The 13,896-nt window shown below is 38.1% G+C and overlaps 1 protein-coding gene across 3 annotated transcripts in view; it reads right to left on the reverse strand.

Moving 5' to 3' along the window:
- LOC308670261 (hyaluronidase-1) overlaps positions 1-10,130 on the reverse strand; it is a 30,552-nt gene extending 20,422 nt beyond the window's left edge. The window contains exon 1 of one of the 3 annotated variants that reach the window (XM_081331668.1): positions 9,961-10,130. The gene's annotated coding sequence lies outside the window, so the exon portion shown is untranslated. Of the gene's footprint in view, positions 1-9,926 lie in introns of all 3 variants that reach the window. The other 2 variants (XM_081331669.1, XM_081331667.1) reach the window with 2 other exon arrangements.
- Between the last annotated feature and the right edge of the window lie 3,766 nt (positions 10,131-13,896).

Below are 13,896 nucleotides of genomic sequence, written 5' to 3' on the forward strand. Positions count from 1 at the left end.
GCAAAGCTTAGGGTAATGTTGAAATGCTAATAGATGATTGATAGCATTTTATTAATATCCATACTGATAATAGAAAAAGGTGCAAATAGAGGAAAGGAACTAAAAGGTAAAGCAAAGTATAGATTCTTCAGTTTTACAACCAAAAATCATTTTTGAATGAAATAAGTTTGTTTATCTGTTTGGATCTGGAAGAGGAGATCCCTATGAATCTTGTATTTTGTGGACTGTCTCCTGCAAGGATCCCACATTAAGATCTTCTCAGTTTTACCCTTTCTCTGGAATAATATTCTTCTGGATATCAAAGTGACCCAACCCTGTTGGCTTTTGGGAAACTCCACAACAACTGGCTATTTCTGTGGACCTTTGCAAGTTGAGAGAGTCACTTTGGCTTCTCCTGATGTGTGGATGGTCTATGGTTGCTCCCTGGTACATGGAAAGTTATTGATTACTTATGACATTTATTTATATATATTTTCATATATTGTGATGCTTTTGGTTTGATTTTATTGCTGCTTTGGGAGATCTGGCACAATCAGAATCACATAATACAAATCTAGTAAAACAAAAAAAACTATCCAGGAGTGATAGAACACCCAACAGAGCAAAACCAAAACGCATCAAAGAATATGGAAATATTTGTCTTCATATTAATACATAATGACAAAGATACCATTTAAAAGGAAATATCATGACAATCTATGCTTCCACAATCTACTGTCTTCTTTATATGTTGACATACAATTTGTATCATGCATATTGGACGTAATGGGAATGCTGTTCAATTCCATTTGGCATTTTATTAGTTCTTGATTCTTCACAATCTATGTCTACCAGTCAAATTATGTAAGAGCCTGCACGAACGGATGAATCTTTATTGTCAAAGTACAACCATGTATACATTGAGATTGGCTAAGCCTCCCTTCGTGCCCCCCCACCGCAACTCACAGTGACAACAAACCAACCATCTTGTTACAGCATGTGAGCTAATTGCACAACACACTGGCCTCGCAAGTCAATCATACATAAAAATTATAGAATTATTTCCCGTTCAAGAGCCTGACAGCCCATGGATAAAAGCTGTTCTTCAGCCTGTTGGTACGGCTGGCTATACTCCTGTATCTCCTACCCGATGGTAGGAGAGTAAAGAGATACTGACCAGGGTGTGAGTCGTCCCTGAGAATTTTCCTCACTCTTCCAAGGCAGCGAGCCCTGGCAATGTCATCCAGTGGTGTCAGGGGACAGCCCACAATGTCTTGTGCTGTGCTCACCACTCTCTGTAATACTTTCCTATCCACGGCTGTCAGGCCAGCATACCAAACCACAATACAATGTGAGAGGATGCTCTCTATAGTAGACAGGTAAAAGAAGGTCATTAGCCGTTGTTCTACCCTGTTCTTCCACAAGATCCTGAGGAAGTGGAGTCTCTGTTGGGTCTTTCTGGCCACCTGGGTTGTATTAACTTTCCAGGTAAGATCTTCACAGAGGTAGACTCCCAGAAATTTAAAGGAGGAAACTCTCTCCACACAGCCCCCCCCCCAATGTAAAGTGGGGCAGGTTCCTCTCTTTTCCTCCGGAAGTCTAGCACCATCTCTTTTGTCTTGCTGATGTTAAGGTGCAAGTTGTTCTCTGAACACCATATGGATAGTTTTTGTACCTCCGCCCTGTATGCTGTTTCATCTCCACCTGTAATAAGACCCACTATGGTGGTATCATCTGCGAACTTAATTATCACAGTAGGTAGGTCGGATGATACACAATCATATGTGTACAATGAGTAAAGGTAGGGGCTAAGCATGAAGCCCTGTGGCAAGCTGGTACAAAGCTTCAGGGGGATGGATAAAACAGACCCAACCCTCACTGTTTGTAGCCAGTCCCTAAGAAAGTCTTTAATCCAATTGCAGATGGAGGGGGAAAATTCAAGACAGTCAGCTTTTCAATGAGAGTGCTCGGCAAAATGGTGTTGAAAGCCAAGCTGTAATCAATGAAAAGCATCCTGACATAGCTTCCAGGTTTCTCTAGAGGGCTTGCTACAGAGTGTAGAGCAGTAGCTATGGCATCGTCTGTCGACCTGTTCCCCCTGTAGGCAAATTGATGTTTGCCGAAGTCCGGTGGGAGGCATGTCCTAAGATGTTGGAGAACCAGTCTTTTGAAGCATTTCATCACTACAGACATTAATGCAACAGGCCTGTAGTCATTTAGGCACTCAACTGCTGTTTTCTTTGGGAACTGGGACAATGGTAGCTGCTTTCAAGCACGATGGTACACAGGACATTTGCAAGGAGATGTTAAAGATCCTTGTCAGGACACCTGCTACTTGGTCGGCACAGTTTTTAACCACTATCCCCAGCACCCCATCTGGGCCTGCGTCTTTGCTGGGATGCGCTAACTCTAGCTTAATTGTCAACCATACCTGAACCAAAGGTTTGGCATAATGCATAGTGAAACCCATGCACCTCTGTGTCTGAACATTGCTGAGAAGGATCTCACAGAAAGAGAAGTCATGTTTGCTAATAATATAAACAAAAACAGTTTTTAAAAGAGTTTAAAGCATTCAGTTTCCAAGATCCCACCCATTTTATTGGTATTTTGTATGTATTTACCAAAGCCTAGACCAGGGATCAGCAACCTGAAACAGTGAAAGAGCCACTCGGAACCGGTTCCCTCACAAAAGGAAAAACTGGGAGCCACAAAAAATCTGTGCACATGCGCGTACATGCGCGCATGCGCAGAACAGGGTTTGACTGAAGAGTGGAGCCAAGGCGAGATATGCACCTACCCTGCATATTTGAATTGATTGGTTGAACTTTTTTAGTCCCACTTTTTTTCCTTTTTTTGGACTGCACATGTCAGAGGACTGGGAGCCGCAGGAGACAGCTGAAAGCGCCGCATGCGGCTCCGGAGCCGTGGGTTGCAGACCTGTGGCCTAGACCTACAGCAGGTTTAAGATTTGTGGACTTCAACTTTCAGATTTCCCCCAGCCAATAATTCTGGCTTGGGAATTCTGAAAATTGAAGTTCACAGGTCTGAAAGTTGCCAAAGATGGACATCCCTGATCTACAGTATCAGCATTTTTGTACTTTTCTTTCTCAAAGTATGTGAAGGGACATCTTTTACTTTCTCCATCCACCTAAAAAATGTTCCATGCCCTTGATACTAAGCAGGATTGAACTTTACACAAGAGCATGGAATGTCTATAGATATCCTTGATTTTCATGAAAAACCAATATAGAGATTTTCATTGAATGAAATTCCCACTGAGATCTGAACAGCCACCACCCATCACCCTGCTTGTGTTTTAAAGGGACTGGAAGACCAAAGCCTTTGATGGGATGTTTGTAGCTTCCTTTTAACTTAGATTTTGTTTTGTTTCTACCTGATTTGTTATCTTCCCATTTCTATTTTTTGTTGTTTTTTCTTCTTTTTTAATGCCTTGTTTTTCCATCTTTAAATAATTAGCAAATAGCCACTGGGTGTTCATTGACATATAATTTTAATAAATAATAGCAATGCTACAGCTGAATTGCCTAGAACTGAACCTATACTGTAGAGAAATCCCGTTATCTGAAGTTCTTGCATCCGGCTTTTCTTGCACAATTGAAGCTGCCATTACCAAACAATAATAGCAGCAGCAGCGGTGGTAGTAGTAGTAGTAGTAGTAGTAGTAGTAGTAGTAGTAGTAGTAAGAGGAGGAGGAGGAGGAGGAGGAGGAGGAAGGTACTGTTGTATACTTTGATATTTGCTTTTCTCCTCTCCCCCCAAAAATAAATAATTCCTTTTCTCAGTATGGGTGGTGTAGGGAGAATCCTCAACCCTCCCTTTTAATATAAAAAGCCCCCATATTAGCAAAGAAAGCCCCCCCCAACCCTGGAATAGAAAAGGCTTCCCTAAAGTAAAACCACTCAAGCAGATGAATGGATATTTAGTTCCACAAACTGTTCCACTCATAAACAGAATGCCTTATCTACAGCAGGCATGTCAAACTCGTGATGTCACATGAGTGACACATGCACGTATCGGGACTGTTTTGCCATTGCCGGCAATGGGGTGGGCGCAGCTTCCGCATGATGCATCTGGCCCATGGGTCAGGAGTTTGACACCCCTGATCTACAGCCTCCACAGAAGCCTGGAAATGACCAGATTAAAATGAAAAAGAGATAAAAGATACCTAAAATCTATATTCCGCCCCCCCCCAACTCCAAGAATAGGGCACTACCTCTCAGTGACCGTAGAAGTCAGGCAACAACAATTAGAATATTAAAAGGGCACACTTAAGCACAGATTAAAGCACATTTCACAAGGAACCCGGGCATCTAACTTGCAAAGCCCTAGAACCACAGAAAAACACATCCAACAGCCAGACTGTTTTGTCACCTGTCCCAGAACCTATTGCTGAAGTTGCTTCTGACCACCAATAAAAAGAACCTTCTTTTGAAGCGGCTTATTCAGCAACACACTCATTTCTCCCAGCTGGGGACTCAAGCCAATTCTTCCTATAGTGGGCTGGCCCCCACTAATAGCACAGCAAAGACTTTTACTATTCAGATGGGAACCTAAGTGTCAGGTGCTCTAGTGTCAGTGGTAGGATTCAAATATGTGAACAACCAGTTCTCTGTCTTGACGCTGCTTCTGCAAGTCCTTGGAGGCCCAGAATGGATTTCCAGAATTGGTGTCCACATATTTCCAGTGGGCTGTTCTGGGCTTGGGAGGCCTCCCCTGGGCCCCCGAGGCACAGAATGGACTTCTGGAAGTGGTGTCCATGTACTTCCAATGGACCATTCTGGACCTGGGAGGCCTCCCCAGAGCCTGTGAGGCTCAGAACAGACTTCCGGAAGTGGCGTCCACATACTCCCAGTGGTCATTCTGGGCCTTGTGAAAAAGGGCTAGGGTTTCAGCCAGTTCTCCGAAGTCAACAAAAAATTAGCTACTGGTTTTGCTGAACTGGTGTGAACCAGCTGAATCCCACCACTGTCTAGTATATATCCATTTTGAGTCAAAAAGTAAAAGCCATTTGCTTTAATGGTTTATACATGTTTAAGACTGATGCTTTGAGAGCATATTTTGCCCACACAACTTTGAAATGAATTTGAGAGAATGGAAGAACATAAAGATGCTGTTAAAGAACTTCCCATTAATTTCTATGGGACATGCATATAATTTAGCCCATTTATTACATTTTTAAGAATTATCCCTGCTCCTACAAGTGCCTCATGCAATTGGTCCGTGAATATCAAGACAAAGAAAGCTTTTAGAAAACCTTTGAAATCAATGCATGTTATAGCACTTTGAAAACTTAGTTGTTAATGTTTGTTGTGGAATAAGTGTTTAAAAACTGGGAGAAATATCTCCTATTCAAATCACAAAAATGCTACTAAAAGTGATCAGTTTGATACTAGATCTTTTGTTCAAGGCATCATGGTATGTGCTTTAGTCGGCTATTACAATTAAATTATCAGCCACAGCCATTTTTTCATTGTGAAGTCTATGTCTAGTTCTCTGCCACAGCTTTTATGACCCATATTAAGAGATTAATTAAGATACAGATCAATAACAGATGGACTCATAGTACAACTGAAAGTGTGTGACTATGTTCTGTTACAAAACAATGGTTAAAGGGACTTTTAAACTTGAAACTATTTCACTTATCCATTGATCAGTAGTAAGAAGAAATCTAGGCAGAACAATTAAGAAGAGCAACTACGTTTATATGAAATTCTTTTTATATATATAGTAAACAAGTATAATCCTGACTTGATAATGGGATGGGAATTTTCTCTCTCAAATTACATAAAATTTAAAATTAACCAAAGTTGCTCTGTTCCAGTTAGGATGCTCCTTGTTCTCCTTGTTCTTAGGTCTTAAATTATGCATTGGAGATAATCAGCTAGCCAATGGCTAAATGGTGAGATCATAGTATCTTAAATGCCTCTATAGTTTTACAGTTTTTATATTTCATTATAGTCCAGAAGAGGGTGCTGAAAGACTACTACTTTTCCCTTTAATAGTAATTGTGCAAATTTATATTTTTGTCACCTGTGTTCATTTGCACCGTGATATATCCACTTTGCTGATTACAAACATACACACAGGCACACACAAGGGGGGGAGAGATATTCTTATTCTCCTCCTCCTCCTTCTCCTCCTCCTCCTCCTCCTCCTCCTCCTCCACCACCACCACCACCACCAAAATGTTCAGACCAGACAAGACGGTGACTCTGCCAACATATCTGCTAATAAGTCAGGATGAGACATGACATAAATCATTCAATATTTCTTTATTTCCACTCTTCCTTCCTAGCACATGTTCAATCTCCCAAGTCCTGCAATGGATGCAATGAAGTATGTCATAAGTAATTACATATTATTAAAACAGCATTTGCTACTAAGGGAGCAGTCTTCTCCTAACTCCAATTTAAGAAGTACATTTTTGAAAAAACAAGAACTATCTGTTAATTTATTTCAATTTTCTATCACTGCAAATGGAAAATTAACATCCTAAAAAATAAGTCTGCATCTATTGCTCAGTTACTAGGATGTTAGATTATAACTGTTTATAAACTGGAGGGACTGGATATTTCAACATTCCCAAATTATCCTATTCCTGACATCCTGTTTGTCTTTTTATATTATAAATCCATGTTCTGAATTTTTTTAGCAAGCTTTTAGCAAAGCAAACTCTGAAAAAGAAAAGGGAATAATGTTTTGCTTGCTTGTTTGTTTCAAAAGCCCTCACTTGGAGTAATAAACAATAGGAAAGTTTAACAAAAGGTTCTTTAACAAGAAAAGCCAATCTAGACCATCAAATAGTGAAGTGCTATTTCATTCTTTCAACAGAAATTCATAAATTAATATCTATGTACACATAAATCTAGCAAAAAGAGAAATGGGATTTAATTCAGCCTTCTAAAATATAGACTTTTTTAAAAAAAAAGATCACATCTTTTTATATGAAGAAAGCTTTCAGCCACAAAACTATTTCTATTCAATTCTTTTAGATTTAGATTTCTTGATTTTAGAACTTTTATTTTGATTTATTTAGATCAAAATGTAAACACTGACATGTTCTTCCTGTTTTATCATAAATATTACAGTATAAGAATTATATCCTTTGTGAAGTTCACTGTGCTCTATAGGTACCCAAGTACCTATACCAAGTAAAGTTTTACCAAGGAAATGACATCCCAAATTCCATTCAGTTGTGACATTTTTTCCTGTATGTGTGAGTTATGAAAAGCATGCAAATTGTAGTATCAAAAATCTTATATTTAAGAGGAAAAAATAAGTATGTTCAAATTTTTACTCATGGTTCCAAGCCAAAAATTGTAAAATAAGATTTTATTTTGCATGGTCGGTCAAAAAAAAACAACAACACACCCTAGCTGTAAAGGCCTTGTTTAAACTTGCTATTTAAGATCAGATCTGGGCTGGTGATAACTGTGAGCAGGACATTGTTTGCCTTGTGAAATGTGTAAGCACTAATTTACAACATGTTTTAAAGTTAGTTTATTTTCCATAATGGTTTTTGGTCTGGCATTCAGATGAGCATCATATGTTCTCATGTACAAACAAGATGTAACTGTTTAAATAGTTTTCTCTTTGTACTTAGGACAGAAGCTATGCTGAATGAAGCTTGCTGTCGGCTGTTATATTATTATGATTCATTTTAAGCTATCATTGCAGGTACAATTATATTTTCTAGAGCAGACAGAAATGTTTTCCTTTCCACAAAGACTGGAATGCTACTTGGTAAGATTCCTGTTAGATTCTATTGACTCTTTAATTATATAAATATTAAAGTATCAACAGCATGATCTGTATTTCTGACAATCAGAGGAACTCAAGTGGGTAAATAAAAATGAGGAATGATCCATGAATTGAAAATAGAATGGAAAACATTGGAATTGCTATCTCTTTTCAATTAGTGTGAAATAATTGAATATAAGTAATTAATGAATGTTGCAGACCCAGTTGGATATAGGGTCAAGGCATCCAGTTAAGAAACTGGGAGACCAGGAGTTCTGGTTCTTCCTTAGGCATGAAGCCAGCTGAAGGACCTCAAACCAGTCTATCTCTGCTAACCCTGGGAAAAAGAAAGCAATGGCAAATAACTTCTAAAATCATGCCAAGAAAATTGCAGGGACATGTTCAGGCAGTTGCAAGAAGTGAACACCAACTTGAAAAAAAATCAGTTTACACTCAATGCACATGTACAGCTCCTATTGTTACTGCATAGAAACAAATGCAGTTGTTTTTGGTCAATATCAAATGCTCCCACATTTGAAACAGGCCCCAATAGAGTGAACATTATTACACAGTAATAATCAATAAAAAATTCAGAATCCAAGCACACTCCATTTTTTTAAAAAAAAATCCTGTCTTATTATTTTTATAAATAACTGCAGGAAAAAAACATACCTAATACTTTTTCTTCCTCCTATTTTCCCTACAACAACTCTGTGAAATGAGTTGGGCTGAGAGAGAGTGACTGGCCCAAAGTCACCCAGATAGTTTTGGCCTCCCAATTTCTAACTTGGTACTTTAATCACTAAACTACAAGAAACATTTTTCAATTTGTGTACAAGGGTATTGCAAATGAACCTTTTATATCTTTCTTGAGTGATAATGTTCAAAATAGAAGGAATACAGCAGACATGAGAACAGCGACACTGAAACATCATAGGCTGACAGACAGACAGACAGAAACTTAATTTTGGCCATTTACCAATAAAAATAAACTTTGTAGGGATTAGAGGTTGATTTGAAGCTTCACTTGATACACAGACTTCAATTTAAATCAGTCCCATGCATACCCCTATATAGTAGTTCATTTTCGTTTTATCACTGCATCACCCAGTCAAATCTATCCTGCCTTATCTTGGAAGTTTTTAAAGTTTATATATAGATTATACAAACTTCTAATTTTAAAATCATTTCAAAGTAATGCAACATACGCTCAAAATACAAATGCCAAGTGCTTGGTGAAATGTATTCCTCTTGAGGTAATAAAGAAAAAGAGTATAATAGAATGCATTAAGACTCACCACAGTATAATAAAAATTGAAAAACACAAAATATACCAATAAATAGTGATGTAATATATATTTTACTGTATTGTTGTAGAAGTAAAACCCATTTATATCCATTTGTTACTGTCTCTGGAGACTTATGTGGGATGATAATAGTTTATTGTTCTTCAAACAGACTTTCAGAGAAGCCAAATTTCCAAAATATTTACATATTTTTCCAACAAATTACTGTATTTTAAATTGAGAAAGTAGCACCATTTAATGGATGAAGACAATAAAAGGAGCACCTCTATTTTTGAAAGATGTTATACACACTACATTTCTTTGCTCATTAATGTACTTCAAGATTTTTGTCTGTTATGAAAATTAGGAAAAGTATAATGTTCTTCCTGATGTTTAAATAAATATAATAATATTTTAGAAAATATAAGAGCCCAATCCTATTTCAGCTTAAATCTTATGTACTTCTTAAGGACTTAATCCCTTGCTACTGTATCACAAGTCCACCATGACTCTCTATGTACATCAGTGATAGGCATTCCATAAACCATTGATCTTCGACTCCCAGATTGCACTGTCAAGATGGCCACGTTTTCAAGTCATATTTTTGAGTCTATTTGGGGAAAGTTTATGGAGTTAGACTAGCCTGTCTCAAAGAGGATTCCCCATTTTTTGTAGTTTCAAAATAATTGAGAAGTGCATAACTTAGCACAGGGCCAATGAGTTTAAATATATTTAATTGTATACTACAGTTGGTCAAGGCAAGGCAGGCATCTAAAGAGTTCTTTATTTCTCTTAAACAATGTTCCAGCCAACAGCCCTCCAACTACTGGTAAGTTTCCACCCTCACGCTACCCTGAAGGCAGATACCCTCAGTCCCCAAAACAACAGCCCCTACAGTACCAAGAAAGCCCCCAGAGTAGGAGTACGCTCACACGGGCAAGTTCCAGGGTTCCAAGTCCAATCTACCAGGCAGGGTCCAGGCACAAGACAAAGGCAGTCGAAACAGGTCCCAGAAAAGAAGCCGTTCCAAAGCCTCAGTGAAGCAAAGACCAAGCGTAGACCGCCAGAGAAGAATGAGGTCCAAAACAAAATGAGGAGAGCGACCTTCCAAATGAGGCAAGACAAACAGCAACAGCCATGAGTAACATCCAGGGGAGTATAAGCCAAAGCAAATAATTGTTCCTGGCAAAGACTGACTCCCCATGGCTTTTCCTTAAGTTACTTCCCTCCAGGTGTTTCTTGTGAGGAGGGATGGGGCAATCTCAGTGGTGGGATTCAGCTGGTTCGCACCAGTTTGGCAGAACCAGTAGCTACTTTTTTGTTGTCCAGGCCCAGAATGGACTTCCAGAAGTGGTATCCACACAGAGAACCGGTTGTTCACATATTTGAATCCCACCACTGGGCGACTTCCTCCCGAGTAACCTTGCAAACTTTCTCTGGGCTTGCCTACACTCCACTCTCCTTGCCCTTGGATCAAGTGGGGGAGGTAGCAGTTCCTTGCCAGAGGAGATTGGCTGCCTATCCGCACCACTGCTGGTCAGTAGCCAATCCTCCCCCATGTCTGTGCAGGCAGGCAGCTCTCCATCTGGTTGACTACCTCCCCCAATGCCTGAGGGGCCCAGGACAGCTTTCTCCTCAGCCCCTGGTGTGCCTTCCCTGTCAGACGGTCCCAGCTCCAACTCTTCCTCCTCCTCCTTCAAACCAACCTCTGAGGGGGCCATGACAACAGTCTACCTCCAACCTTTAATAAATGCACTTTTGATTTTACTATAAATATATTAATCTTAAATGTATTAATATTAACTACATTCATTAACTTGCAAAATGAAAAATGATTCAGGGCCGTACATAGTTGCTTTGCAGAGAATACATAGAATGACATCCTAACCGTGTTCAGTATAATAATGGTACAATCCATTGATTGGAAAGTCAACCCTAATCTGATAGTAGCACTATACCCAATGCTTTTTATTTTTTGTATCAAGTTGTGATATGTCCTTATTGTACTATAAACAGAGTTGAGAATTTATCTATAAATATTCATATTTGGTTTTGTATATCCTCTTACATTTGATAAAATTTTCTTGAATCTGCTTTAAAGATTGAATCCACATGTTAGAAACATAACCCATATTCAACATAATGCATTATTTCTGAACAATCCTATAGGTAACAAATGAAGAATTTCTGACAAGTATTTCTGGGCTGTTGAATACATAATAGTGTTTCTTATAACAGAGCAAGACTTTACTCTTCATGTATATTGTAATTCTGCAAGAAAAACGCAAGAAATATTTTATGTATGTACAGTATATATGCATTTATGTATGTATTATAAATTTATAGGCTACCCATCTTACCTCAAGGTAACTCTTTTATTGGGTACAGAAATGAACATGTTTAAAATTTCTCCAATAATCATACCTTTTCAGCCTTTCTGAAACCAACATAAAAATAAGTAAATAAGCAAACACACCATATAAGCAAATGTGATTAACTTACATAATTTGTGCAATTGTTCAAATCCCCTGGCCCAGAATTTAATGAGGTGAATAATGAGGGCCAGGGCACACATTCTTGTTGATTCATTTTCAATTTTTTCCATAAAGTTCTGGAAATGTTCACTGCCTGAAATCCAGGACTGCAAGCATCACTCAATGGATGCTTGTTCTAAATCCCTCCTTCCTACCAGAGAACATGGATGAATATAAATAGAACATAGAATTGCAGACCCTGATAAAATAGAGGCCCAAATTACAGGAGTTCTGAATTTATGCTAGGCCATACCATTTATCTTCAGAAGCGGCTGGATCTGCCTGACTTTTGAATAGTTGGAAAGGTCAGAGATAGGGCTGGTTAATATTTTGATGGGTTTTCTTCAGAGAATATAAGTGCTTTATCCAATATCAGGTAAAATTCTAAAAGTAACTTTTTACAACTATACTCATGACATAACACTTCTTTGTTCTCTCAAATGTAGCATTGTAGTACTGTTTCCATTACCTAATTGATTCACCCTAACTACCTCATTCAACACATGATTTGCTGTTACATCAAATAAAAATATGCTGGTGCAACCAGTTCCTAATGTTACTATATCTGGTATTTGTATACTTTAATTTACTTATATAGAGGAATTGCAGCCCCATTCTCTTTAGGTTAACTTTGGCTGCTTCCAGGATCATAATATACAATCTTTGCTTCGATGAAATTGTGTACCAATCTCTGGTTTAAAGGAACTCTTGGGGGAAAATTGTGAGAGCCATGGAAAGATAAGAGAGCAATCACTATGAATCCTCAAATCTGCTGCATTTTACTAAAGACATAAATTCTATAGATATTTAAGGTTAATTGCTGCGATATTGGAACCCTCTAAAACAGGGATGTCAAACTGCTGTCCCACGGGCCAGATGTGTCACGAGGAAACCGGACCCACCCTGTTGCCAGAAATGGGGGAAAAGTTCTGATACGTCATGCGACATCACATGACATCACGAGTTTGACATATCTGATCTAAAACATCACAATTACATTCTTCTATCACGTAGTAAAGAATACATGTTTTAAAGTATAATGATTTTCTACTGATTGCTATTTTTACTCCATAGAACCAGAATAACAATGTAGGTATCTCCTTGATGTCACCAGGTATCAAGTTGACTTGATTTTACATTTTTCCACTCACTATACTACTACTTTTCTTGTTTTCTTCTCTCTCTCTCTCTCTCCCTCCCTCCCTCCCTCCCTCCCTCCCTCCCTCTATTTTTGCAGCCCTGAATTAACTCAGGTAGCAAAGCAAATACTGTAGCTAAGAATTGTACACATTTTGGGATCAAGTTCCAGTTTGATGCTTTAATCCATGCTTATTTATACTTTTCCCCCTAATCCAAACTTGCAAGCAGGTAAACAATTTCCAATGCCAAAGAACAGTCAAACCAGAAGATTATTGCTGAAGCACTTTGGCTCAGCCACAAATAGGAAGCACAAGGAAACTCCACAAAACTTTCTCGTTTCTTGCCTGAACTTGCCCTGAAAAAAAGAAAAGAAAAAGAATTAGTATCATGTAAAGCTTCTATTTTAGTTAAAAATGGAGGGCTGGGAATTGTAGTTGGCAACTAATTAAGATTAGAACTCTTCCCATTGTGAACAAAAAATAGTATTAACAAGTTATTATTTATTTCCCTTTTTCCTGAGTGGTAGATGGAAAATCAGATCATGTAAGTTAATGAACAATGATATTAATATTTTTTTTCCTTTATTGGAAGAATGGTGGTGGTAGAATCTTCACTGACATGCTTGTTCTGGGTATTCTGAAAAGCTGAAGGTAGAAATCTAAACCTGAATTTTCAGAAATGGCTATATTAACTTATTTGATCAGAGAAAAGAATGTCTATGGATACCCTGAAAACCTTGAGTTTTTGCATGAGATTAGGAAAAGTACATTTATGACTTATTTATATGTTTTTATGATTAGAAAAAATGAATATTAGAAAAAGATGAGCTTTTCTTGTAATTGTAGACTAAGAGTTACTTGTATTTCCTACAAAGGCAATCAGAAGCTTCTGTTTCTTTTTATCCTTGTCCCCCTTTCTCTCTATTTCTTTGTTTTCTTTTTCTATGTTAGTTTTTTATGTTTTTAAATATACACCTAAAGTATCCACCTGCCATGTTTTCTCCTCCTGTGGATGCCACTGCTCTTTAGTTCCACTGGAGGAGAAATTGCTCTCAAATCTTTACACAACATTGGCAGGAGTTTTGTCAAATGCAGCTTCCACAATCTTGAAGTTCAAATTGCATGTTACATTATAGGTAGTCCTCAACTTACGACCACAATTGAGCCCAACATTTATGTTGCTAAGCAAGACAGTTA

The sequence above is a fragment of the Vipera berus genome (genome assembly GCF_964194415.1).
Source record: "Vipera berus genome assembly, chromosome: 6".
In the NCBI taxonomy this organism is placed as follows: domain Eukaryota; kingdom Metazoa; phylum Chordata; class Lepidosauria; order Squamata; family Viperidae; genus Vipera; species Vipera berus.